The sequence below is a fragment of the Vigna unguiculata genome, chromosome 3, assembly GCF_004118075.2.
Source record: "Vigna unguiculata cultivar IT97K-499-35 chromosome 3, ASM411807v1, whole genome shotgun sequence".
NCBI classification, from domain to species: Eukaryota; Viridiplantae; Streptophyta; class Magnoliopsida; order Fabales; family Fabaceae; genus Vigna; species Vigna unguiculata.
This window is the reverse complement of record NC_040281.1, coordinates 24640180-24667402: the sequence shown is the minus strand read 5'-3', so window position 1 is coordinate 24667402 and position 27223 is coordinate 24640180. Positions and strand designations below refer to the sequence as shown.

Sequence of the window (27223 nt, the reverse complement as noted above, 5' to 3'; positions counted from 1 at the left end):
AAAACACTTTTCATAACAAATTTTGTAGAAAATATTTACGAATTTTATAATTTCGTAGAAAATAATTTCTCACGAAAAAATTACCTGATAATTAAAATTTTTAGTAAAAATAGCAGAAAAAAGTCTTTTCTTGTAAATTTTTTAAACAAATTTGCAAAAAAAATTACATGTAATGTGAGAATTTTTAGTAAAAATAGCAGAAAAAAGTCTTTTCTTGTAAATTTTTTAAACAAATTTGCAAGAAAAATTACATGTAATGTAAGAATTTTTAGTGGTAAATTACTTTATTTATTGAATTTTTATGAATTTCACGTCATTTTTAATTTTATTTATAAATATCATTTTCATTAAACAATCTCGCTTAATTTTTTTTTTGTTACTTTTATTTGATTTTTTTTTTCAATCTTAATTGTGATAACATTATATTTAAAAAAAAATCTCTTCAAAAATAATCCTAACATTTTTACTACATCATTTTTAACTTTAAATAACATAGAATTTATCCACAAACAAAAAAATGTTGCCTATACATGAAAAAGGCAACACTTTTATAAATGTGACTTAGAGAGTACCTAAAACAACAATTTTCAAAATGTTAATAACTTATACTACAGTTCATTCAAATGTTGCCTTAAAAAGTGGCCTAATATATTAAAACATGACCTAAAATAAATTAAAAAAGTTTAATTCCAAAACTAAAATTTCCCTCCGATTGAAAATTAAACATTGCGCAAAAACTAAAGAGACACCGCTAAACCTAAACACACAATCAAAGACACTAAAGTCATCTTCTTCGTCAAGCTGCGCCGCATGTCGGGGTCCGCTGCTCTCGCCTCTAAGCTCATCGCCGTCTGGCATGCCACTGGCCGCGAAATCGCCCGCCACTGCGGCACTGACGCTGCGCAGTTCCTTCTCATCGAGGGCGGCAGCTGCGCCCTCCTCCTCTCTCTCGCTGTGCTCGCTGTCACCGTTCTCCTCCCGCTCAACATCTCCGGTGGCACCGCCGTCATCGACGATGGCTTCTCCAGAACCACGATCACGAACATAGAGAAGGGGTCCTCTCTTCTCTGGATTCACTTCCTTTTCGCCGTTGTCATGGTGTTTTTGGTTCACTTCGGGATTTCGGTCACCGAGGAGCGTTTGAGAGGGCACCCTTGGCCACTGACATTTACTGGAAGAACATGGGGACGCCGAGGATGTCGCTGAAGTCGCTCAATAAGGAGGTATGATATGCTATTTCCTTTTTACCCTTTGGAGAGATGTAAGTTAGGTGGATCTTTACTCCGTAAATTTCAAAGGAATTTTGGTTTTTGTTTCCTAGTAGTGTTTTGGTTGAATTTTTTTTCCTTACATTTTGTTAGCTTCCACAATTTTAATTACTGTCAAGTTTTGTTTTAATATGCCATTTTAATAAGTTAGTTCTATTTTAATTCATGTAGATTGCGTGAATATATATGGCTAAATGATTGATGATGCTGAGGGGTTAGAGAAAATTGAGAACCTACAGAGTTATGATAACACTGAGATTTATGAAAAGGCAGTGAAGATTCTTGAGACATACTGGACGGAGGAAGATGATGAAACTGTGCCTCCACGGGATGCTTCTCAGTCAGGGTTCAACTTTGGTGGTCACGAATTTCCTTCAGTGCCTTCTGGTGGTTTCAACTTTAATTAGAAGGTATTCTTGCTTTACTATAACAACATTATGTTTTGTTTTGTATGCAAATTTTTTTATTTGAATTAGTAATGTTCGGAACGTTTGCTTTTGTGTGCTGTCCTTCATCGTATGTGGCATTATTATTCCATTCCATTTTGGCTTTCTACTTGCATGTAAATATATTTTTTTTGGCAGCATGATGGTGAAGATCAAGATGAAGAAGAGTCATAAAAAATTTAAATGGTACATGTCTGAAGATCAAGATGAAAGAGGAATGAAACTGTAGAGAAGATAAATTGTACATTTTTTATTTTTATTTAGTTGTAATTACTTTTATTTTTATTTAGTTGTAATTACTTTACTTGGAAATGTAGACAATATTACAATATATGGAAAAATTTTAATTTCGTTATATATTATAAGTGTTTTAATTAATATAGTCTAAATTTTATTTTTATTTTATTTCTACTACTTTAATAAAATATATTTATTTTAAATAATAATTTTAAATGTGACAAAAAGAATAAGGAACACAAAAATAATTGTTGCATTAAGTCGATAAGAAAACCATTCTCTATTGTAATATCTTAGGCAACAATTTTTAATTATTATATATTAGGCAACAGTTTTTAAAATTCGCAGCCTAAAGGAAAAAAACTGTTGCCTATAGTATAGGCCACAATCACCTACACAATGATTACAAATTCCTTACCAATTCCTTGCCTAAAGATTAGGCCACGGTTTTTTGGCATTAGGTCAAGGTTTTTTTTGGGTTGCCTAAAATCAATTTTGTTGCTTTGTCTATTAAAAATAATCCTGACCTTTTTTAGTTATAATGACTTTTAATAATCCATGCTACCCGTGTAGATATATATGTCTAAAAATTACTCCAAATTGTTTTTATATCCAAAGTGGAGGTATATCCATATATTTTTAAAAACTACAGTAAAATATAAAAAAAATCAACAAAATTATTTTATAACTTTTGAACAAATAAGCATATGGCAAATATTATGCATATGTAGATTAAGAAATGTTAAAAGTAATCGTTTCGAGCATTTGAATATTATCCGGACCAATTAGATATGTTTAGAATTAGAGGTTAACAAAGATTATAGTTTAAAATTTATTCTTTAGACATAAGAGCGTGAAAAAAGAAGAAGTTAACATTATGAACAAGCACACATTATGAAAAAGTTAACATTCTCTAGAGAACCTATTATTAGGTTTGGATGATAATAAATATAATTATAATTTTATGATTACCTTATATTATAAAAACATGATTTTGTTAAATAAATAGTATATAATAAAATGAAGGTTAAATTATACCTTTGATCTCTATTTTTGTAATAAAATATTAATTTGGTCCCTCTATTTTTATCTTAATTTAGTTCCTATTTTGAAAAATTTGATACAATTAAGTCATTTTCGTTAGTGATATAGTAACAAAATTAAAGAGGTATCAAGTGTTAATTCTTGGGATTAAATTCAATGGAATTAAATTTAGAATTACAAAAAATGGGATTTCAAAAATCAAGCAATTATAGGCATAAAAAATATGCAAACCTTTAAAACAAGCTTGTAGTTTGTATTGCCATGGAAACACTACGTTGCACAATACTAATCACTATCTCTTTGATAGCTCTATCCATTGCAATGGGTACCACTTTGTAATAAAAAATAGTATCCAAGTCATGCATAGATTCAAACAAGAAGAACATAGCGATATCACCATACCTCTGAAAATGCATTTGCAAACCAAAACCATTGAGCTTTAGATTAATAATAACATGTATCCCAATGTTAGGTATTTGTGATCACATTTGTAACCACAAGAAGTAACAACTAGCGATGCTTGAAAATAACATGATATTAATCTATATATAGTCCATCAAAGAAGGGAAACAAAATTTTGGTTCCAAACTTGTCTGAGAGAAAATGGTGTTGGGGCAGAAGTTGCTTGAACAAAGGGAAGTTGATTGGACAATCCCAAAGGAGATTGACGCACCTAAGGAAATCACAAACACACCATCTACACACACAACAACTATTGTTCACTTGTTGTAATAGCTTTAGGTTAGGTCAAGTAGCAAACTTGTGAAACAACTGCGAACACATGAAGTAGTTATCAAGCAACACGAACAACCGAACCTGCAACGCACAAACCAAAGCCATTGAACCTACAATTGCATAATGCATAACAAATTTGGATGAAAGAGGGAATGTGAGAAATTAACATGAAACTGAAAAAAAAAATCGAAAGTCATTAATTACCAATTCGAAGTTACGATTCACTGATGATAAAGATTCGAAAAAAGAAATCCACAGAAATTGGAAGGTTCGATTGAGAGAGGGCAAACGAAAGATCTTTCACTGAGATTGAAAGAGGGCAAACGAAAGTTTTTGAACTGAGATTAGATAAAAAGGAAGTAATGTGGACTCTTAGGTTAGGCAAGAAGAGAATGATCATATTTCGTGTTAGGTCACATGAGCAACACGAATAAGTATTCAAAAGGTGAGAAAAGAGGTATTATGAAAAAGTAAGAAGGAAATGAATTTTTCTTGCAGTTTAAAAAAAAAAAACTTTAGCAATTACCTGGGGTTTAAGAAACTCTATCTACATGTATGAAGTACTTGAGTTTATTCTAACCTCTCCTAATAAACCTCCGCTAAACTTTATAATTGTCAACACCCAATTTCGTCCGGCTAAAAAAATAATAGAATAAATAATAATAATTTGTTTTATTAAGAAAAAAAAGAGAGAAGTAAATAAGTTTTTTCTTTGGTTTTTTCTTTGTCTAAATAATAATAATAATAGGATAATAATAATAAATAAATAAATAAAAAGGAAAAAAAGAGATTGTTTTAATCTTTTATGTATTTTCTTTTGAGACTTTGTTTCTATTTTAGCCCAAAATATTTTGTACACCCACACCGTTTTTTTTCTTGCAACTAATGGAGGCCCAAAATTTTATTTTCTGACCCCCACTCTGTGCTTTGTCATTTTTGCTTCAGATTAAGAAGTTAGTGTAACATCCCATTTAATTTAATTTGTGAAATTAAAGGAAGCGTCACATAAAGATAACGTACTAGTGCATTCCTGGAGTTTAAAACTCAACTCCTTACAACCTAGGGCACACCACGATGCCCAAAAGAAAACTGTATACAAAGTTTAACAAAAGGCATATAAATCCAAGGACGAACAAGTACATGGGCCATAGCCCTAAAGAAAAGCCCATAAAGGAAATAAGGTCCAGTCAACGCAGACTATGCAGCGGAACCATCACCTCCCTGTTGTCCACGGGTGTTCCTCGCATCTGCTCACACCAACAAGTTGATGATCATCGCAAAAGAGAGTACCATACAACAAAACACACAACAATGAAAGTAGGGTAAGCTAGAGCACAAAAGATTTCATCCATACAATCAAATATATTTTCACAATCCCATATACACATATCAACCAAGTATGTTATGACTTTTCAAACAATATACTAAGACACGACTCGACTCATCCAGATACATATGGCCTGGTCGGATTCAGCGGATGCTTACGCTTGTGGTGGATACCTCTGCTCACCCCCGAGCTGCTCACCCCCGAGCTATGTGTTATAAGTGTTACAATGAATCAATTTCCCTCACACACAAGGTTAGCCCTTAATGAATTTCGGGCCTCCTACTACTCTCACCACAGGGGTCAGTCTGCTCTAGGTGAGACTAACTGACTCCTTAGAGTGTTAGGGTGCAACCTTACCTTGAATCCTTACCAAGTTATACAGATGGGGCACCACCATGGACACCCACTAACAGGGGCCATGAAATTACGTCCCGACCACTGTAGCGCGACCCTGAAAGTCTCACCTAGAGTCTCCAAGGAATTACGCACTAACACGGACCAAACATGCTAAATCAACCAAGAAAGATTCATCATACAGATTTACACATACATATCACATACTAGTTCTTCATAATCCATCTCCTTCATTTTTCCATTGAATCCATACCCACTCATCATTCTCAACCAACGTAGTGGAATTTCATCTCATGCCAATGTCAGGTCAATTTAATACCAACCACCTCATTCATTTCACATGTGAAGGTTCATGCCAAAACCATCATTTACAATTCATGAATCACATCACTCATGCATATTTATTTGTCTCATGCATTTAACACAATAATCAACATCCAAGCAAGCATAAACCATTTCAGAATTCCAGAAACGACCACACAATCACACTGCCTCGCCCAGCTCCTCGCTCAGGCTGAAGGGTCTCGCTCAGGCGAGAGGCTCTCGATTAGGCAAGCCCCCTTCGCCTAGGCGAGGGCTAGAAAAAGGGGAACAGTAGCTTACACGGGATCTCGCTTAGGCGAGACCCTTCTCGCTTAGGCGAGACCCCTCTCGCTTGGGCGAGACGCTCGCTCACTTAGAACATACCTGGGTCGTCTAAGCGGCCGCTCGCGTGAAACAGCTTTGGCAAGCCTCTATTGATCTCGCCTAGGCGAGACATGCTCGCTTAGGTGAGAAAATCAGTGCTCACCACTGTTCTCTCGTGCATTACCACTCAACAGATCGCCAATGGCTCAAAATTATCATACCCAGGTTCGCATCAACATACCAAACATATTTAAACGATAAAATAGTGGCGCAAACAATATCACTCAAAAGAAAGGGCGAACCCTAGCTTCCCGTACCTGAAAAACAAGCTAGCGGAACGCTCCGACACGCACACCGTGAGCACGACTGTCTCTAGGATGCTCAACGAGCTGAAACGAATGGTAAAACAGAGAAAAAGGACGAGTCATCACCAAACCCTAACGGTAAACAATGAACATAGGCAATGAAAAGAGGAAACATGAGCTGAGGAGTGACTTACCTGGAGTAGGAGCTGGGTTTGAGTTAGCTCGAAGAAGACTTAGAGCCAACCCTAGTAGAGCGTTCTGTGAGAGAGAAGTAAAGGTGACGACTGATTTTTCTGAGAGAGTGAAAGTGGAAACGTTAGGGCAGACTAGGGTTCAGCTTTATCCTTTGGGCCAACTCTCAGGGCCATTAGATTTGGGGCAACCCTTTTTATTAAAGGCATAAAAAGAATAAGGCCTTACATTCTCCCCAACAACAAAATTTTTGACCTCGAAAATTAAAGCTTACCAGGTAAAAAGATGTGGGTGTGATTTCCTCATGTCCTCCTCCAACTCCCAAGTCGAGTCACCTGTCCTCTGATCCCAGATGACTTTAACCAGGCTGACCGCCTTTCCTCGGCATTCCTCAACTTTGCTATCCTCTAGAGCGATGGGTGGTACTTCCACTATGAGGTCTTCCCTGATCTGTATATCCTCGGCTTCCAACACATAAGCCGGGTCAAACACGTACTTCCTCAACTGTGAGACATGAAACACTGGGTGAAGGTTTGCCAACTGTGGGGGTAAAGCTATCTCATAGACCACTGGTCCAATCCTCCTCGTGATCTGATAGGGACTAAGGAATTTAGGAGAAAGCTTCTTTGAGCGGAGAGCCCTTCCCACACCAGTGGTTCGGGTCACCCTCAAGAACACATGATCGCCAGCTGCGAACTTTAAAGGTCTCCTTCTACGGTCAGCGTAAGCCTTCTACCTACTCTGGAAAGCCTGCATTCTGTTCCTCACCATCCTCACCTTCTCGATAGTTTGTTCTAATAACTTTGGTCCAACAAGCGCTGCCTCCCCATCCTGATACCAATAGAGAGGGGTCCTACACCTCTTGCCATAAAGAGCCTCGTATGACGCCATGCCGATGCTCGCATGAAAACTATTGTTGTAGGTGAACTCTATCAAAGGTAACACCTCATCCCAAGCTCCCAGGTGATCCAATATACATGTTTGTAATAAGTCCTCAAGCGACTGGGTGGTCCTCTCAGATTGGCCATCGGTCTGAGGATGATAAGCCGAACTCATGGTGCGCTTGCTACCCATAGCACTCTGTAGCGTCTGCCAAAATTGTGAAGTGAACCGCGAATCTCTGTCTGACACAATACTTGACGGTACTCCATGCAATCTCACTATCTCCCTAATGTACAGCTGGGCCAACCTGGCCATAGGCATTCTCAAGTTCATCGCCAAGAAGTGAGCACTCTTGGTTAGTCGGTCCACTATGACCCAGATTGCATCATGCCCCCTAAAAGTTCGTGGCAAGTGGGTCACAAAATCCATGAAGATGCTGTCCCATTTCTACATTGGTATTTCCAAGGGTTGTAGATTGCCACCGGGTCTCTGATGCTCCACCTTTGCCTTCTGACATGTTAAGTAGGTTGATACGAACTGAGTAACATCCTTCTTCATTCCCTGCCACCAGAAGGATTCCTTGAGATCTTGGTACATCTTACTCATGCCAGGATGTAAGCTAAGATGACTCTTATGTCCTTCCTCAAGGATTAACCATTTTACCTCAACATCATCAGGTATACACACTCTGCCCTGGAATCGTAGTATGCCATCATCACCCAAAACAAAGTCCCTAGCCTCATGTGACCCAAGTTGTTCTCTGACTCTGTTCAGACTGGCATCCAACAACTGCCTCTCCCTAACCGAGGTCAAGAAGTCACTAGATATAGTCAGGGTACTAGATCTAATGAACTCGGACCCCAACTCCACCTGTAGCCTCATGTCCCTAAACTTCTCCAGCAGTTCCACCTCCTTAATCATAAGGTGTGCATCATGTACAGTCTTCCTACTCAAGGCATCTGCCACTACATTCGCCTTCCCTGGGTGATATAGGAGCTTGAAGTCATAATCCTTCAGGAATTCCATCCATCTTCTCTGTCTCATGTTTAACTCCTTCAAGTCAAACAAATACTTGAGACTCTTATGGTCGCTAAATACACGGAACTGAGCACCATAAAGATAATGCCTCGAGATCTTCAAGGCGAACACTATGGCTGCTAACTCTAGGTCATGAGTGGGATAGTTTCTTTCATGAACCTTAAGTTGCCTTGAAGCATAGGCCACCGCCTTCTTTTCCTGCATTAACACACAGCCCAACCCCAGATGGGATGCGTCACAATAGACCTCAAAAGGCTTCCCCATGTCAGGGATTACTAGTATCGGCGCACTGGTCAATCTCCTCTTGAGCTTCTGGAAACTTTCCTCACACTTATCTGTCCAGGTGAAAGGTTGATCTTTCCGAGTGAGTTGCGTCAAAGGTGCCACTATCTTGGAGAATCCCTCTATGAACCTCATATAGTAGCCAGCTAATCCCACAAAGCTCCTGATCTCAGTTGCTGACTTAGGACTTTCCCATTTAACCACTACATCCACCTTTGCTGGATCCACCGCTATCCCGTGAGCAGATATCACATGCCCCAAAAATTGTACCTCGTCCATCCAGAGCTTGCACTTAGACAACTTGGCATATAGTTTCTTCTCCCTCAAGACACTGAGCACCAACCTCAAGTGTTCTGCTTGTTCCTCCCAAGTTCTGGAATAGATAAGGATGTCGTCAATGAAGACAACAACAAACTTATCTAGGAACGGTCTGAAGATCCTGTTCATATAGTCCATGAATACTGCCGGGGCATTAGTCACACTAAACGACATCACCACGTACTCATAATGTCCGTACCATGACCGGAAGGCAGTCTTCTGTACATCATCCGCCTTCACCAAAATCTGGTGGTATCCCGACCGTATATCTATCTTGGAGAACACTGATGAACCATGCAGTTGATTCATCAAATCATCAATTCACGGGAGGGGGTACTTGTTCTTGATAGTCAACTTGTTCAGTTGCCTATAGTTCGCACACAGGCGTGAACTCCCATCCTTCTTCTTCACCAACAACACTGGTGCTCCCCAAGGCGAAGTACTGGGTCGGATGAACTGCTTCTCCATCAGCTCCTCTATCTGTTTCTTGAGTTCCACTAACTTTGCCGAAGCCATGCGATATGGAGCCATCGACACCGGGCCTGTTCCTGGTACCAGATCAATAGAGAACTCCACCTCTCTACTAGGAGGCAACCCTGGTACTTCATCCGGGAATACGTCTTCAAACTCATGCACCACAGATATGACCGATGTTCCCTCCTTCTCCCCTACCTCCATACGGGCGAAGATTATGAAGCATTGTGCGCCACTCTGAATTTCCTTCACCATACCTTGAGGAGACACCAACTCAAGCTCCTCTGAGTCGGGGAACAACAATTTTTTCTCCCAACAATCTATCAGAATGCGATTGGCAGAGAGACAATCCATCCCTAAGATTACTTCCAACTCCTTTAGAGGTAAGTAGATTATATTTACTTTGTACCTGCGTCCCTCTACCTCTACCAGAAGCCTAACACACAAGGACGACGTCCTGACCAGACCCAACGTCGGGGTAGATACTGCAAGTTCACACTGTAGCTCGCGCACCGGTAGACCTAGACGCTCCACACAAGCAATTGACACAAAAGAGTGTGTCGCTCTAGAATCATACAGTACACACAAAGATTCACCAGCTATCATGCATCGACCCATAACAAGATTATCTGCGCCTACAGCCTCTGCTCCAGTCATGGCATACACCCTACCTATCGCTTGAGGCCTGTTGCCTCTGTCTCTCCACTGGTGTTGGTGAGGGGTCTGAACCAGAGGGCGTGTCGCTGCCCTAGCAAGAGTGGGACAGTCCTTTCCAAAGTGGCCCTCCTTGCCACAGTTGTTGCATCTGCGGTAACCCTCAATGCGTGGACAAGCGTTCCTCAGGTGAGGGCCTCCACATATATAACACTACACTCGACCCTGTTGGGGAGAAAAGCTCCTAGACCCTTGGGACTGATGGTGGGGTCTATCATATGGCCTCCTCCGCTCCTCATTTGGACCCAGATGGTCCACCAGTCCTCTACGGTTGCTGTAGCTGTTGTGGGCGTTGACCTTCTATCTCCCGTTTCATCTTCTCCATCACCCTGGCCTTCTCCACCAGAGCGGCAAAGTCCTTTATGGACAAGGGAGCCACCATCAAGCGGATATTACCGCGGAGACCATTCTCAAACTTGCGGCACCTCCATTCCTCGTCGAGCAGTAGAGTGTAAGCAGTTGAGGTGTTTGAACTTCTCAGCATATTCGGTCAATGACTTCCCTCCCTACGTCAACTAGAGGAATTCCACCTCCTTGGCATACCTCACGTTGTCGGGGAAATACTCTGAGAGGAACTTCCCCCTGAAAGCCTCCCACGTGACCAGCTCGTCCCTCTCCTCCATGATGGACTTCATGCATATCCACCAATGCTCTGCCTCACCTGTGAGCATGTATACAACGAATGATAGTCGATTCTCGGCCGGGCACATCTTCACATCGAATATCCTCTCTATATCCTTCAGCCACTGGTTTGCTGCGTCTGGTGTAAGACCCGTGAAATTTAATTAATTAAATAAATAATTATCTAATAAATGCGGGTGGGAGAATTAATTATGACATTAAATTATGAGTGGAATGACGTGGCAAAGTGCTTGCTCATGTGGTTGAGAGTACTTTGGTTTGTGTGAGAGGACTTGGGTTCAAGTCCTATGTATGCCATTTTGTGTATTATTCATTGTTATTTTAATATAGCCTAACCATGTTGTGAAATAATATGACAATTGAATTATGATTGTTAGCATGAAATCTGAATTGATTAAGTAGTTTGATATTGATTTGGGGATTGCATGGTTGTGGGTTCGAGCCTTGGAGAACTCATATTAAACTTTAATTTTTGATATTTTTGGCTTTGGCTTGAATATGAAGAGTTGAGGAACATCCTAGTGGAAGGGCAGAATAAGGGTGGCTGTGAAACAGCCTATAAAGGGGCAATGAATGGGAATTAACCACCATTAAGTGGTAATTTCGTTTTAGGTTAATAACCTAGTTTTAGGCACACTTTAAAAGGGAAAAGTGGGTAAGTAGCAAAGGTTTGGCAAGCTGAAAATACACCAGAGAGAGAGAGCACGAGAATTTGGAGTGTCCGATCTTGGTGGAGCAGGCCAAGGCGGTGGAGCAGCTGGAGACGGGACCCAATAGTGGGACTCAGCCATAGAGGACCACCACTGATCCCCGACAGCAGAAGAAGCCATATACCAGACCATCATCTTCTTCCAGGAAACTAGAGTGTTTTAACTGTGGTGGTGAGCACTTGAGGAGGGACTGTCCAAAACCCTCTGGCAGCGTTGGAGGCAACAGTAGCACTGGCAAGTGCTATGTGTGTGACCAGACAGGACATTATGCCAGACATTGTCCTAATAAGAAACCAGCTGGAGGTGCACCAGCCAAGAAACCAGTGGGAGATAGGCCCCGAGCACCAGGGCGTGTCTTTGCATTGACGACCACAAAGGCGATTCAGTCAGGTAACCTAGTACATGATACTTGTTTATTGTTTGGTAACCGTGTGGTAGTGCTATATGATTCAGGAGCTACCCATTCATTCGTATCTAATGAATGTGTGAGAAGGCTCAGACTTGTGATACGAGAGCTAGGATGCGAGTTAATAGTCGCCACACCATCGTCAGGGGAGGTATCCACCAGTTCTGGTTGCGTGGGATGCCCTATGGAGGTGGCGGGCCGCAGATTCAAGGTGAATCTGATTTGTTTGCCCATAGAGGGTCTAGATGTCATTTTGGGTATGGATTGGTTGTCGAGCAACCATGTGGTGATTGACTGCGGACGACGCAGAGTAGTATTCCCTGAGACAGCAGGATTGGAGCTCATCTCTTCTAATCAGGCTATGAAGGAAATGGAGGATGGAGCCACATGTTTCATGATTGTGGCTCATGCAGAGAAGTTGAGTACTGCAGAGAAAATTAGCAGGATTCCTGTGTTGGAGGAGTATGCAAATGTCTTCCCGAATGAGATTCCGGAATTGCCACCGAGTCGGGATGTGGATTTCACCATTGATTTCATCCCTGGAGCCAGTCCCGTATCCATGGCACCTTATCGGATGGCACCGGCCGAGTTATCTAAGCTGAAGAAGCAGATTGAAGATCTGCTTGAGAAAAAGTTAATACGCCCGAGTGCATCGCCTTGGGGTGCGCCGATGTTATTAGTGAAAAAGAAAGATGGCAGTTCCAGACTGTGTGTCGATTATCGGCAGTTAAATAAGTTAAATATTAAGAATAAGTATCCACTATCGAGGATTGACGATTTTCTGGACCAGTTGAGGGGAGCTGCAGTGTTCTAAAAAATTGACTTAAGGTCGGGGTATCATCAGATCCTAGTCAGGCTGGAGGATGTTCAGAAGACAGCTTTTCGGTCGCGCTATGGCCACTACGAGTATGTGGTGATGCCGTTTGGGGTGACTAATGCACCGACCATATTCATGGATTATATGAATCGGATCTTCCGACCATATTTGGATCAGTTTGTGGTGGTTTTTGTTGATGATATTTTGATATATTCTGTGAGTAGAAGAACACGCAGAACATCTGAGAGTGGTTTTGGGGATTCTCAGAGAGCATCAGCTGTAGGGGAAACTGTCGAAATGCGAGTTCTGGCTGAAGGAGGTACAATTCCTGGGTCTTGTGATTTCAGCCCAAGGGATAGCAGTAGATCCTGCCAAAATCGAGACAATGGTGAAGTGGGAGAGGCCAGAAACAGTCACTAAGGTGCGGAGTTTTCTAGGCTTAGCCGGGTATTACATGAGCTTTGTGGAGGGTTTCTCCAAGATGGTGAGTCCTTTGACACAACTTACTAGGAAGGATCAGCCTTTCTCGTGGACCAATGAGTGTGAGGCTTGCTTCGAGGATATGAAGAGGAGGTTGACTACAGCACCATTGTTGGCGATTCCTGATACGACTAAAATGTTTGAGGTAAATTGTGACGCCTCTTATCAGGGATTGGGATGTGTGTTGATGCAGGATAAACGATCTGTGGCCTATGCATCGAGACAGTTGAAGGTGCATGAGAAGAATTACCCAACTCACAATTTGGAGTTGGCTGCAGTGGTTTTTGTACTCAAGACCTGGCGACATTACTTGTATGGGGCTCAATTATAGGTATTCAGCGACCATAAAAGTCTGAAATATTTATTTGATCAGAAGGAGCTGAATATGAGGCAGAGGCGCTGGATGGAGTACTTGAAAGACTACAACTTTGAGCTTTTCTACCATCCTGGTAAAGCCAACGTCGTTGCTGATGCTCTGAGCAGGAATAGAGTTCATGTGGCAGCTATGATGATTAGAGAGTTGGAGTTGCTAGAACAGTTACGAGACATGAACTTGGGACTGGATATGGGGGAAGGTCAGATACGATGTAGTATGCTGAGGATCACCAACGAGTTTCTAGAGAGGTTCGGGTGGAGCAGGGTAATGATCAGGAACTGCAGTAGATCATTAGTGAGTTGGGTACTAAGAAGAGGAAGGACTTCAGAATGGGCAGGGACGGTATTCTACGATTCAGAGAGAGGGTGTGTATTCCCAGTAGTAGAGTGTTGAGGAAGATGCTCTTAGATGAAGGGCATAAGAGCCGTCTTAGCATACACCTAGGTAGGACTAAGATGTATAAAGATTTGAAAGCTACATTATGGTGGACCGGTATGAAGACATATGTGGCTAATTACGTCGCTTCTTACTTGGTGTGTCAGAAAGCGAAGATTGAGCATCAGAGGCCAGGTGGTATGTTGGAGACTCTGGATATTCCTCAGTGGAAATGGGACAACATTTCCATGGACTTTGTCACACATTTACCGAGATGAGTGAGAGGACACAACTCCATCTGGGTAATTGTAGACCGGTTGACGAAGTGTGCACACTTCTTGCCCATAAATCAGAAGATGTCCTTGGATAAGCTGGCAGAATCGTATGTCAGAGAGGTGGTCCGATTACATGGTGTGCCTGCCAGTATTGTATCAGATAGAGACCCAAGGTTCACATCGAGGTTTTGGCAGTCTTTGCAGAAGGCCTTGGGTAATCAGCTAAGAATGAGTTCGGCGTACCACCCTCAGACCGATGGACAGTCTGAGAGGACTATCCAGTCGTTGGAGGATCTGTTGAGGACGTGTGTGTTATATCATCTGGGCACTTGGAGTGATATGCTGCCATTGGTGGAGTTCACGTATAATAATAGTTATCACTCCAGCATCGGGATGGCATCTTACGAGGCATTGTATGGTAGGAGATGCCGAACACCCCTGTGCTGGCAACATGACAGAGAGTCGATAGTGCTTGGTCTAGAATTCTTACAGCAGACCACCGAGAACGTGAAGATGATACAGGATCGCATGAAGGCCACTCAGAATCGGTAGAAATCCTATGCAGATAAGAGGAGGAGGCCGCTTGAGTTTGAGGCGGGTGATCATGTATTTCTCCGTGTGACCCCCACAGCTGGCATAGGGAGAGCTTTTAGATCGAGGAAGTTGACTCCTCAGTTCATCGGTCCAGACGAGATCACGAGGAGAATTGGACCTGCTGCATATAAGATCGCTTTACCGCCACACTTGGCAAACTTACCTAATGTTTTCCATGTGTCGCAGCTGAGAAAATACATAGCGGATCCTACGCACATTCTGGAGGAGGATGACGTGCAGGTACGAGAGGACTTGACTGTTGGCGTCGGACCAGTGAGGATCTTGGATTCTCAAGTAAGGCAACTCAGAGGGAAGGAGATCAGAACAGTGAAGGTGCTATGGGATGAGGCAACTCCAGAAATGACATGGGAGATGGAAGATGTCATGAGGCGATCTTATCCTCATCTTTTCTCTGGTAAGTTCTCTTTTTTCGAGGACGAAAACTTTTAAAGGTGGGGGTAATGTAAGACCCGTGAAATTTAATTAATTAAATAATTAATTAATTAATAAATGCGGGTGGAAGAATTAATTATGACATTAAATTATGAGCGAAATGATGTGGCTAAGTGCTAGCTCATGTGGTTGAGAGTACTTTGGTTTGTGTGAGAGGACTTGGGTTCAAGTTCTATGTATGCCATTTTGTGTATTATTCATTGTTATTTTAATATAGCCTAACCATGTTGTGAAATAATATGACAATTGAAATATGATTGTTAGCATGAAATCTGAATTGGTTAAGTGGTTTGATATTGATTTGGGGATTGCATGGTTGTGGGTTCGAGCCTTGGACAACTCATATTAAACGTTAATTTTTGATATTTTTGGTTTTGGCTTGAATATGAAGAGTTGAGGAACATCCTAGTGGAAGGGTAGAATAAGGGTGGCTGTGAAACAGACCATAAAGGGGCAATGAATGGGAATTAACCACCATTAAGTGGTAATTTCGTTTTAGGTTAATAACCTAGTTTTAGGCACACTTTAAAAGGGAAAAGTGGGTAAGTAGTAAAGGTTTGGCAAGCTGAAAATACACCAGAGAGAGAGAGAGCACGAGAATTTGGAGTGTCTGTGAGATTGGAGTGTGATCTTTGGGGTTGCATTGAGAGAAGGCTAAGGAGCCAATTGGTGAAGGGAGGACACTTAATCGTCAAGCTTTAAGCGGAGAAAAACCAGGTTAGGGGAGCTTTCACGCTAGTTTTTATGTATGAACCTGTTTTATATAGCCTGTGATATGAAATGTATGCATTACTTTCGTGCTGTTAATGGTTTCTGGATTTCTGGAAATTTTCCAGAAACCGCCTGATGGGCTATTCATAGCTGCCAGGCGCCGCATATCATTTTTGCCTTTTCTGGGTTTCTGAAGAGAAACCGCTTGGCGGTGAACTCCCAACCGCTAGGCAATGCGTGTTGGAAAGCCCAGTTTCTAGGTTCTGGTTGAGTTGCCCGACGGTGATGTATACCGGCCAAGCGACGCGAGTCACATTGGGCAATTTCTGTGTTTTTCTGGGTTCTGGGGAAAATCTGATCGAAGGGAAAGACAAAGGAACCGGCTAAATGATGTTGTGATGGTAAATCGTGTACGAATTTACTCGATTAATGGTAAGATGTGATGAAATAGTGACTAAGTACCCTAGGATCGGGAATTGGGGTACATATGAGGTATAGTTGGGTATGATTATTGCTGGATATAATTAGTATTGAATTAGAGGAATGTATTGTTGGATTTCTTGTACCAAGAAGAGAGAGAATGGACGAGAGAAGCGAGAAAGGAGAGCATGGGAAAGTGGGCAGGCATAACAGAAACTGGTTTATTTTCCAGGTCTGATACACCGCTTGGCGGAAGACAGGTTACCGCTAGGCGGCAGCGTGCACCAGTGGTGTTTTGGGGTTTTGGTTGGGTTGGTGCAGACTGATTTCGGTGATAGTTTGTAGATAGTTCGTAGACACGAGGAGGTGCGATGAAATCAGTGGAAAGAGATAAATTGGATACTTAGAGGAGAGAAGAGTGTAGTGTAGTTGAGTATATAATATTTTAACTATTGGCTAGATAGAAAAATAAATCTGTCATATAAGGGTTTATTGACTGAAATACGAATGCAGAAGTAGTTGGTACAGTTAATTAGGTTAAGTATCAAGATAGAGTCACATGTTTGTGCGGGCTTAATGAATAAGTTGTATTTGGCTGTTGGTGAATTGTCATTTACTCTTAAGTAAAGAAACACACTAGCAAGATAGGATGAGAGGGCTTCTAATGGTAGAACCAAATTTTGGTGAGGAAATAATCACTGGAAAAAAATGTACTCTAGGGGGGGAGTGCAAATGCATGAATTGAGTCTTAATAACTGAGTGGGGTTCAGAGAAATCAGAGAAAACAATATCTGACTGGGTTCTGGTACGGCGCCTGGCGGTATAGCATTACCCGCTAGGCGATAGCGATGAAACAGGGAGTCTGCATGACGGGAGGCGCCTGACGATGAAATGTATACCGCCAAGCGGTAGCGGTAACCTCTGTAGGGTTCTGAAGCGTGGGCGCCTGGCGGTGGGGGGCTGTCCCGCCAGGCGGTAGCTGTTGTGTTTGCGTGTTTTACGCGCTTGCCGCCTGACGGTACGTGTCTCCCGCCAGGCGGTCTGGAAGCTGTGGCGCCTAGCGGTACGTGTCCCCTACTAGGCGATTTGGCTGCTGTAAGTCTTAGTTATTGGACTTTGTAGGGTGTTCTACCAGGCTTTTGGTGGTGCTTTAAAGGTAAGATTGTTGGGTTCCTTGAGTTGAGCTCGGAACGTATCCCTTGAGTTGAGCTCGGGATAGGGGTTAAACACGTACATTCCTCGAGTTGAGCTCGGAATGGCATCCCTCGAGTTAAGCTCGGGATGGCGGATGAACACGAAGAACCCTTGTGTTGAGCTCGGGTTGGCGAGTGTTACCGGTGTGAGTGTGCTGGTTGTGACCAGTATGGATGGGTCCAGTTAGATTGCCCTCCTCAGTTGTTGGCTGACGAGTTTGGTAGTCTTGGGACATAACGGACTATGTTCGTAATTGGGAACTCCACCTAGCGTTACGGTGTGTGATCCGTGGCATTGGTTCCTGCACGTGCTCTGTCGGTTGTGGCCGATAGGTTTGGCAGCAAATTACCTTGGGGTAATCACTAGCAGAGGTAGAACCCGAATGGTCTGGTTGTGGCCAGACGTTAGAGAATTGATTAAGAGATGGTACCTTGATACTTGTAGAGTTTCATCTGTTTAATTGGTTATTTGATATCTGTTATGATATATGTTGTTTTCATAAGCTCACCCTATCTGCTTGTGTTTGGCGATGATCGAGAGCAGAGAATGTTGATGCAGGTGGAGCCGGTGAGGCTTAGTCACGGAGCGTGGGAAATTGATAGAGGCTGTACCCCACCAAATTAAAACATATTAAATGCAGTACATGAAAGTGAACCAAGTCGTCTCCCAACGACCAATATTTTTATTCAAAGCGAATTTTCCAGATGAACAAACAATAAAACACAGGGGGGGTTGGCGGACAGATTCAGAATGCTAATCAATAGATTAATTTAAATGCTACAGTGACTAAAACCGTATTGACATCCCTGATTCAAACGCAATTTCACTTATCATAGGCCACCAAATTAACACCAACCCTGCCTTGTCTCAATCCACTAGATAATAATTCACTAAGCGAAAATTACAATCTAGCTTCATTATGCAATTAAGCAATGCACACATCCTTAAATTCCTGACAGCCAAGCTACATACATTAAGCATGAACGTTTCTTAAACAAAACACATGCAATTACTCTGTAAATTAAGCATTGACAGATTCACCACATGCATTCCACGAATTCAGAACAAAAACATGGCAGATTTCACAAAACAAGCACAACCTCAAAGCTTCATTGCATTTTTCATCAAGGAGTCAATACACGAATTTAGCTACACATGGAAATCAGTAATTACACACTTCAAAACTGAAATCACAAAAATCAGAACCAAGAACCTTAACTTATCAAATCTGAAAACGCAATTTAAGAGCAAAAATAGAGATTTCAAAGCTTAAATGGAATGCAAAATGGTGTTATCATATATAAATGCGAAAACCCCATGAATGGGTATTGTTCCAAGTCAATAAAACCCACAAAACGAACTGCCCAAGCAAGAAAACGAATTCAAAACGTAAAACCCTCAATGGGTGCTGTCAAATATGCATAAAAACGGTAAAAATGAGCCAAAAACGTGAAAAACCGCAAGAGGGGCGTCCATGGAAGCTTGGAGAACGAAAATGGAGGTTTTGAAGAGAGGTTGAAGATGATGGAGCGGCTGGCCTCCTCATGCAGACCTAATTCGCGTGGTCATATCACCCTTGCCACTCATAATTACAAAACTGCCACTCTGCCACTCAGATTTACAAAAATGCCACTCTGGGCCTCAAATGTTGACCCATTGACTTTGCTGACGTGGAAATGACATGGAAATGATGTGGCAATGATGTGGCTAGGGATGGCAAAATGGGCCCGGCTCGATGGGCCGGCCCGCCAGCCCGACTGAAAAAGTATGGGCCAGGCCACGAATTTCAGCCCGCCAGCCCATGACAGCCCGGCCCGTCAAGCCCGCTGGCCCGTCGGGCCAACCCGCGGGCCAAAACGGGCCAGCCCGCGGGCCGTAAGACAAAAACAGGCGGAAGAAGTAAATTAATATTTTATTTTCTTTGGGTATTTTTAATTTTTATTTTCATGTTGGTGTTTGAAATGCAAAGATAAAACGGTAAAGGCATTGGGTTCTGCACACACACACACTCTCACTTGACAATTCGCAATTTCAAATGTTTCCTTTTGTGTTGACTTTTCACTGTTGTAACTTGTATCTTTGGTTGTGTTACATAACAGACCACCCTGACTATTATTATAGTCACTGCGCAGGTTATTATTGTATTAATGCATATGTAGTACTATTACATTTATATACAGATTAATGTAGTCAACTAAATTTGAAATGAAAAGATTTAAAATCTGATTTTGGGCCACAAAATGAACATATCAGGAAAAGGATGGCGGGCCAGCCCGTCGGCCCGCCAGCCCGCCACCCCACGGGCCGGGCCCAAAAAAACAACCCATTTTTCCTTGTCGGGCCAGCCCGGCCCGGCCCATTTTAAACGGGCCAAAACGGGCCGGGCTGGCCCGTTTTGACACCCCTAGATGTGGCAAGTCTCTTCCACTGAATATTAATGTCCAAGCTCCAAAATTTGCTTCACCCAAATACCTAAAAATAATTAAAAACAAAAATTAGGCCAAATAATGTGAAATTAGTCTAAATTCGGAACAGTGGCCTAATAAAGTCCAACAGATGAAAAACACTCTAATGATGAACAATTAAGCACTAATCAACTGTCTAATGGGTACACAAAGGCTAGTGAAATGGAAGAAAATAATGACTCATCAAAATCGACCACACTTACCCTTTTGCACTCCTGGGCAAAATTAAAGAGTAAAGCAAAGCAAGGACATCACAAACATAACAAGAGAGACAAAAAGACACAAGACAAACAGACACATGACAAACGGACTCGACACAGAAAAATGGAAACACATCTAACACAGAAGGATTCAAAGCTGCAAGGTATCCATGAACATCATCCAAGCAGTTCAAAACATGTCAAGTACTCAGTTCAGCTTAATGAGAGAATTGAAAGCAACATAACCTCACGAAATATGCACTGTATCACTCAAATCTCTAGGCTACTGTTTACTCTCAAAGCACCCTTGAAAAACAAACATCAAACAGACTTGGCAAGCCTTTAGAACGAACAACCAAACCAGAAACACATGCAGGTCAAGATCAGAAGGACTTTTCAAGGTTGTAATGGGGCTAAGGACAAGGTGTGGAACATATGGATCAGTAGCTAAGCAACCATGGAAATAGAGAAGCAATGGGGAATAAGTCTCAATCAATCATGAAAGTAATCCCAAACACCAACACTTCCAACTTCGGTTCTCACACAATGCTCAAATCCAAACTCCTTTTTATTTCTTTTCTTTATTCTCTTTTCTTTTCTTTTGTTTTCTCTCTTTTTGTTTTCTTTTTTTTTCTTTTTCTATACAAAGAACATGCAGAGAAACAACAATTTGGAAATCCCACTTTGGTGTACAAATGAGGAATTCCAAGAACCAACAACAAGTGCGCGCACAACCACACTTGTTGTGCGCGACCACACTTAATTGAGCACCCATTCCCAAAACAATTCCAAAGCTCCAAAATTTCCTAAGGTAGGAATAATCATGGTTTTTCAGGCTAAGGGCTTGTAATGAGCTGTAAAACAATGAAAGGGTATGCAAGCTCAAAAAGGGGTATCAACGGAAACAGTTCAAGGTAGGCTCATCTGGTTGTAGGCTCACAGAATAAAATTGCCTAAATCATATCCTAACATGCATGTGAATCAGAAAGGCATTCAGAAAGAGTCAAGCCAAGGCCACTGTGCAAGCATTCAAGAGACATATATCACACAATCAAAGAACAGAGAGTGGCTTAAATTCTTACAGAGGGTAAACTAATTCCAAAAGCAAGTTGACATGCAAAGACAAAGCAAGGATAACAGTTCACAGAATAACCAACAACTCATCCTCCAAAAGTGAAGTGAGTGTCCCAAACAGAAAACAAAAACATCACACTAATTAACACAAATTAACAAAAATGAAACAAACAAACGGAAACAACAACAGACAGACAGACCTGGACAAGTGCAATAAAAGTAAAGAAGAAGGGGAAAGAAAACTCCCTGAATCATGGTGAAACAGCAGTGGGGTCAAGCAGGGAAGTTTCCTCCACAACAGTATCCACCAAGGCAGGATTGCTGAGGAATGGCTTAAGACGATGCCCATTCACTTTGAAGCTCTTATCTGTGGACTGGCTTTTGATTTCAACTGCACCATAAGGATAAACATTAGTGACAACAAAAGGACCAATCCACTTTGATCTCAACTTACCCCCCATGAGTCCAAGTCTGGAGTTATACAGTAAAACTTGCTGACCAACAACAAACTCCTTTCTAGCAATGGAGCTATCATGGAATCTCTTAGTCTTCTCCTTGTAGAACATAGAGTTCTGATATGCCTCCAAACGGATCTCATCCAACTCGTTCAATTGCAGCTTCCTTTCCTCTCCAGCTTGATCAAGAGAGAAGTTGCATGACTTGACAGCCCAGTAGGCTCGATGCTCTATCTCCACTGGAAGGTGGCATGGCTTACCAAAGACAACCCGATAAGGAGACATCCCTATAGGTGCCTTGTAAGCAGTCCTGTGAGCCCATAGAGCGTCCTCAAGTCTATTGCTCCAATCCTTCCTGTTGGGCTGCACAATCTTCTCCAAGATCCTCTTGATTTCTCTGTTTGAGATCTCGGCTTGCCTATTAGTTTGGGGGTGATATGGTGTAGAAAGTTTATGCACAACCCCGTACTTTTGAAGCAAAACCCCCCAAGGATCTGTTGCAAAAATGGGTGCCTTGGTCACTAGCAATAGCTCGAGGAACTCCAAACCTGCAAAATATGTGAGACCTAACAAAATCCACAACAACTCGAGCATCATTAGTTCTAGTGGCTTTGGCTTCCACCCATTTTGAAACATAATCAACAGCAAGCAAGATGTAAGTGAAACCAAAAGAGACAGGGAAAGGGCCCATGAAATCTATACCTCAGACGTCAAACACCTCACAAAATAGCATGGGTTGTTGAGGCATCTGTTGTCTCCAAGAAATGGCTCCTCTTGCTCGTTGGCATTCCTCACATGTGCTACAAATCCTCCACGCATCTTTGAAGATGGTGGGCCAATAAAATCCGCAATCTAGCACCTTACGAGCTGTCCTTTGTGTGCCAAGGTGACCACCAGGTGCAGATGAATGACAAAATTTGAGGACCGAGTCAATCTCATGGTCCGGAATGCATCTCCTGGTAACCTGATCACTGCACATTTACCACAGATAGGGGTCATCCCAAATGTAATACCTAGCATCGCTCTTGAGTTTATCACATTGAGCTCTGGATGCTAGGGGAGGAAAAACAGAAGCAGCAAGATAATTAACAATGTTAGCAAACCAAGGTGAGGAAGAAGTAGAGAGTGTCAACAAACTTTCATCGGGAAAGTCATCCCGGATCGGTGAAGCATCATCAGTAGACCTCTCAATCCTGCTTAGGTGGTCTGCAACCAGGTTTTATGCTCCGCTCCTATCACGGATCTCCAAATCAAATTCTTGGAGCCAGAGCATCCATCTTATCAATCGAGGTTTTGATTCTGCCTTCTTCAACAGGTACTTAAGAGCTGCATGGTCAGTAAACACAACAACAGGAGAACCAAGCAGATAAGATCGAAACTTTTCAACTGCAAAAACTACCGCAAGGAGCTCTTTTTCTGTTGTGGTGTAATTTGATTGGGCAACACCTAATGTCCTAGAGGCGTAGTAGATTGCCCTCGGCTGCTTATCAATCCTTTGAGCTAGAACAGCCCCTAATGCATAGTTGGATGCATCACACATAAGCTCAAATGGGGCTGTCCAGTCGGGCGCCTGAATGATTGGAGTTGTGGTCAGGGCCTTCTTGAGGCAATCAAAAGCCTCTTTGCATCCTTCATCAAAGATGAAGTCAACATCCTTTTGCAGTAGGTTGGATAGTGGGAGGGCCTTCTTATTGAAGTCTTGAATGAAGCGCCTGTAAAACCCTGCATGGCCAAGAAAAGAACGAACCTCTCGCACAGAAGAGGGGTAAGGCAATTGTGAAATAATTGAGATCTTGGCAGGGTCAACTTCAATGCCCTTTTTTGAAATTATGTGCCCCAATACTATGCCTTGTTCTACCATGAAATGACATTTCTCAAAATTGAGAACAAGGTTAGATTGGATGCACCTGTTTAAAACTCTGTCCAAACTATCCAAACATGCATCAAATGAGGACCCATATACGGTAAAGTCGTCCATAAACACCTCTATGCATTTTTCAAGAAAATCACTAAAAATGCTAAGCATGCACCGCTGGAATGTGCCAGGGGCATTGCATAGGCCAAACGGCATCCTCCTATAGGCAAAAATGCCAAAGGGGCAGGTGAATGTAGTTTTTTCTTGGTCCTCAGGTGCAATGTGAATTTGAAAATAACCAGAAAACCCATCAAGAAAGCAATAGTGGGACTTACCTGCCAAGCGCTCAAGCATCTGATCAATAAAAGGCAGGGGGAAATGGTCTTTTCTGGTTTCTTGGTTTAGCCTTCTGTAGTCAATGCAAACCCTCCAACTATTTTGCACTATTGTTGGAATCAGCTCCTCTTTTTCATTCTTGACTACAGTGAGGCCAGTCTTCTTTGGAACAACATGGATGGGGCTAACCCACTGACTGTCAGAAATGGGGTAGATGATCCCAGCTTGTAGAAGCTTGGTCACCTCCTTCTTTACAACATCCAAGATGATAGGGTTGAGTCGCCTCTGTGGCTGTCTCACTGGCTTTGCTCCATCTTCCAACAATATCCTGTGCATGCATGTTGATGGGCTAATACCAGGGATGTCAGCCAATGTCCATCCAATTGCCTTCTTATGCTTTTTAAGAACGTGCAACAACCTCTGCTCTTGTTCAGCAGTGAGGGAGGTGGAAATGATGACAAGCAGTTTGTCCTCCTCCTCTAAGTAGACATACTTGAGGTTGTCTGGCAGTGGTTTTAACTCTGGAGTACTAGATGCTGGCTGAATATCAGGAACCAGAAGGGAGGGAGAAATGGGTTCCACAGCTTGTACCTGAGCATAACAATCGGATGCATGTGTACTTCCTGCAACATGGTTAGTGCAACCTGATTGTATAACATCAAAGTGAATAGGTACAACATCCAGAGAGTCAAACTCATTAGATTCAATATTATCCACATCATATTCAGCATCATCAGAATCAGAAGCAAAATCAGAATCAAGAACATCAATGCATGCAAATTCAGATAACTCAGACACGGATGAATGTTTTAATGCATGCAAAGAGTGGAAATCAGAAATCAATCCATCAACAACATCATCAATAATATCCACGTGAAAAACAGAATGATCCTCAGAAGGATGTTTCATGGCATCCAGAATGTTGAATCGCATAACAATATCATCGAACTCCATGGACAAAGTACCTGCATGGACATCAACTTTGGTTCGTGCAGTTTTCAAAAATGGTCTGCCTAAAATGATTGGTGCAGAACCATGTGAAAATCCCTCTTCCATGTCAAGAATGTAAAAATCAGCTAGGAAAATCAATTCACCGACACGAACCAAAACATCATCAACCAAACCTGCGGGGTGGGCAACACTTCTATTTGCCAACTGAATCACCACACCCGTAGGTTGCAGGGGTCCAAGAGAAAGAGATTTAAAAATAGACAGAGGCATTACATTTATTGAAGCACCAAGATCAAGCATTGCATTTTCAAATTTATTGTTACCTATGATGCAAGGTACACAAAATGTACCTGGGTCCTTGCACTTCTCAGGAATCTGAGGAACAGATTTACCTATCAATGTTGACACATTTCTGCCCATGCTGATCTTTTCGTTTCCCTTTAGCCTCCTCTTGTGCGTGCATAGCTCCTTCAAGAACTTTGCATATTTGGGAATTTGTTTAATGGCATCCAACAGAGGTATGTTCACCTCCACCTTCCTGAAAGTTTCTAAGATCTCCCTGTCAACCTCTTCCATCTTTTTGCTTGGAATGGCTCTTGGAGGGAAAGGAAGAGGTATGGAAGGTGCAGCAGTAGAGGTGGAAGGTGTAGAAGTCACACCAGATGTGGAAGGACCAGCTGCATGAGCATCACGCTTTCTCTGAAGTGTGGCAGGGTCAGCTTCCTTTGGTGGTGTAGGCTCGGAAGTGGGAACTTGAATGTTCTTCCCAGATCTCAATGTAATGGCACTCACATTCCTCGGATTTTCCACCGTCTATGATGGAAGCTTGTCAGAATTCTGAGCTTGTGCCTGGTTTAGCTGAGTGGCCATCTGCCCCATTTGATTTGTCAAACTTTGGATTGAGGACCTAGTCTCTTGCTGAAATTGCATATTTTGAAGGGTCATCATCCTGACTAACTCCTCCAATGAAGTAGAAGAAGAAGGTGTAGGTGTTGCAGCAGGAGCTGGTGTGGGTACAGGTGGAACAGGAGCAGCTTGTGGTGCAGGTGCAACTCTTTGTTGCGGAGGTGGTTGTACATTTTGAAATTGTTGGGGCTGTTGGTTACCCTGGTTGCCCCATCTCAAATTAGGGTGATTCCTCCATCCTGGATTATATTTGTTGGTTGACAAATCATGGTGGTTTTGTTGTTGTTGTTGGGGCCTATTGTTGTTGAAAATATTTGCTGCATAGGCCTGAGGTGTGTCGACTGGTGTAGAAGAAGAAGGAGAACCAGCCTGTTGTTGCAACGCTGGGCAAGAGTCTGTAAAGTGATCAACAGATGTACAAAGGCCACAAACTCTTACAGCTAGAGCTCTCTAATTAGAAGCAAGTTGATTGACCAGTGTGGTAAGAGCATCAATCTTACTTTCCAACTTCTTTGTGTACTCGGCTGCTCCTACATCATGAACACCTCTAACAACTATGGCATCACTCCTTGTGCCAAATTGTTGAGAATTTGAAGCCATGTTTTCTATCAGTTGCCTGGCTGCAGCTGAGGTTATGTTACCAAGGGCACCACCACTTGCGGCATCAATCATATTTCGATCCATGTGGTGCAAGCCTTCATAAAAATACTGCAGGAGGAGATGTTCAGAAATCTGATGGTGTGGACAGCTTGAACAGAGATTCTTGAACCTCTCCCAGTACTCATAAAGGGTCTCCCCAGATTGCTGCTTGATGCCAGAAATCTCCTTCCTTATGGCTGTTGTCCTTGAAGCAGGAAAGAACTTGGCAAGGAACAATCTCTTCAGGTCATCCCAGCTTGTGATGGACCTGGGTGCTAGGTAGTACAGCTAGTCTTTCGCATTACCCTCCAAAGAATGAGGGAAAGCCTTCAAGTATACATGGTCCTCTTGTACATCTGCAGGCTTCATGGTGGAACAGACGACATGAAACTGCTTCAAGTGTTTGCACGGGTCCTCACCTGCAAGACCATGAAACTTTGGCAACAAGTGTATCAAACCAGTTTTCAGCACATATGGAACCTCCTCCTCAGGGTAATGTATGCATAAACTATCATAAGTGAACTCTGGTGCAGTGAGCTCACTCATGGTTCTCTCATGAGGTGGAGGAGGTTGAGCCATGTTATCAGTATGAAAATGCTCAGAATGCAAAGAATGAGGAGTGTCAGGAATGTGATGAGAATCAGAA

At 42.3% G+C, this 27223-nt stretch overlaps 1 long non-coding RNA gene and 1 other non-coding gene across 2 annotated transcripts; both read left to right on the top strand.

Annotated features, from left to right (window-relative positions):
* The first annotated feature begins 703 nt into the window (after positions 1-703).
* Positions 704-2071, top strand: LOC114179053. Its single transcript, XR_003603422.1, has 3 exons — positions 704-1223; positions 1440-1678; positions 1853-2071. It is a non-coding gene; the product is annotated as an uncharacterized LOC114179053 (long non-coding RNA).
* Positions 2072-26668: 24597 nt separating this feature from the next.
* LOC114180043 lies at positions 26669-26775 on the top strand. Its single transcript, XR_003603619.1, has one exon. It is a non-coding gene; the product is annotated as a small nucleolar RNA R71 (small nucleolar RNA).
* The last annotated feature ends 448 nt before the right edge of the window (positions 26776-27223 follow it).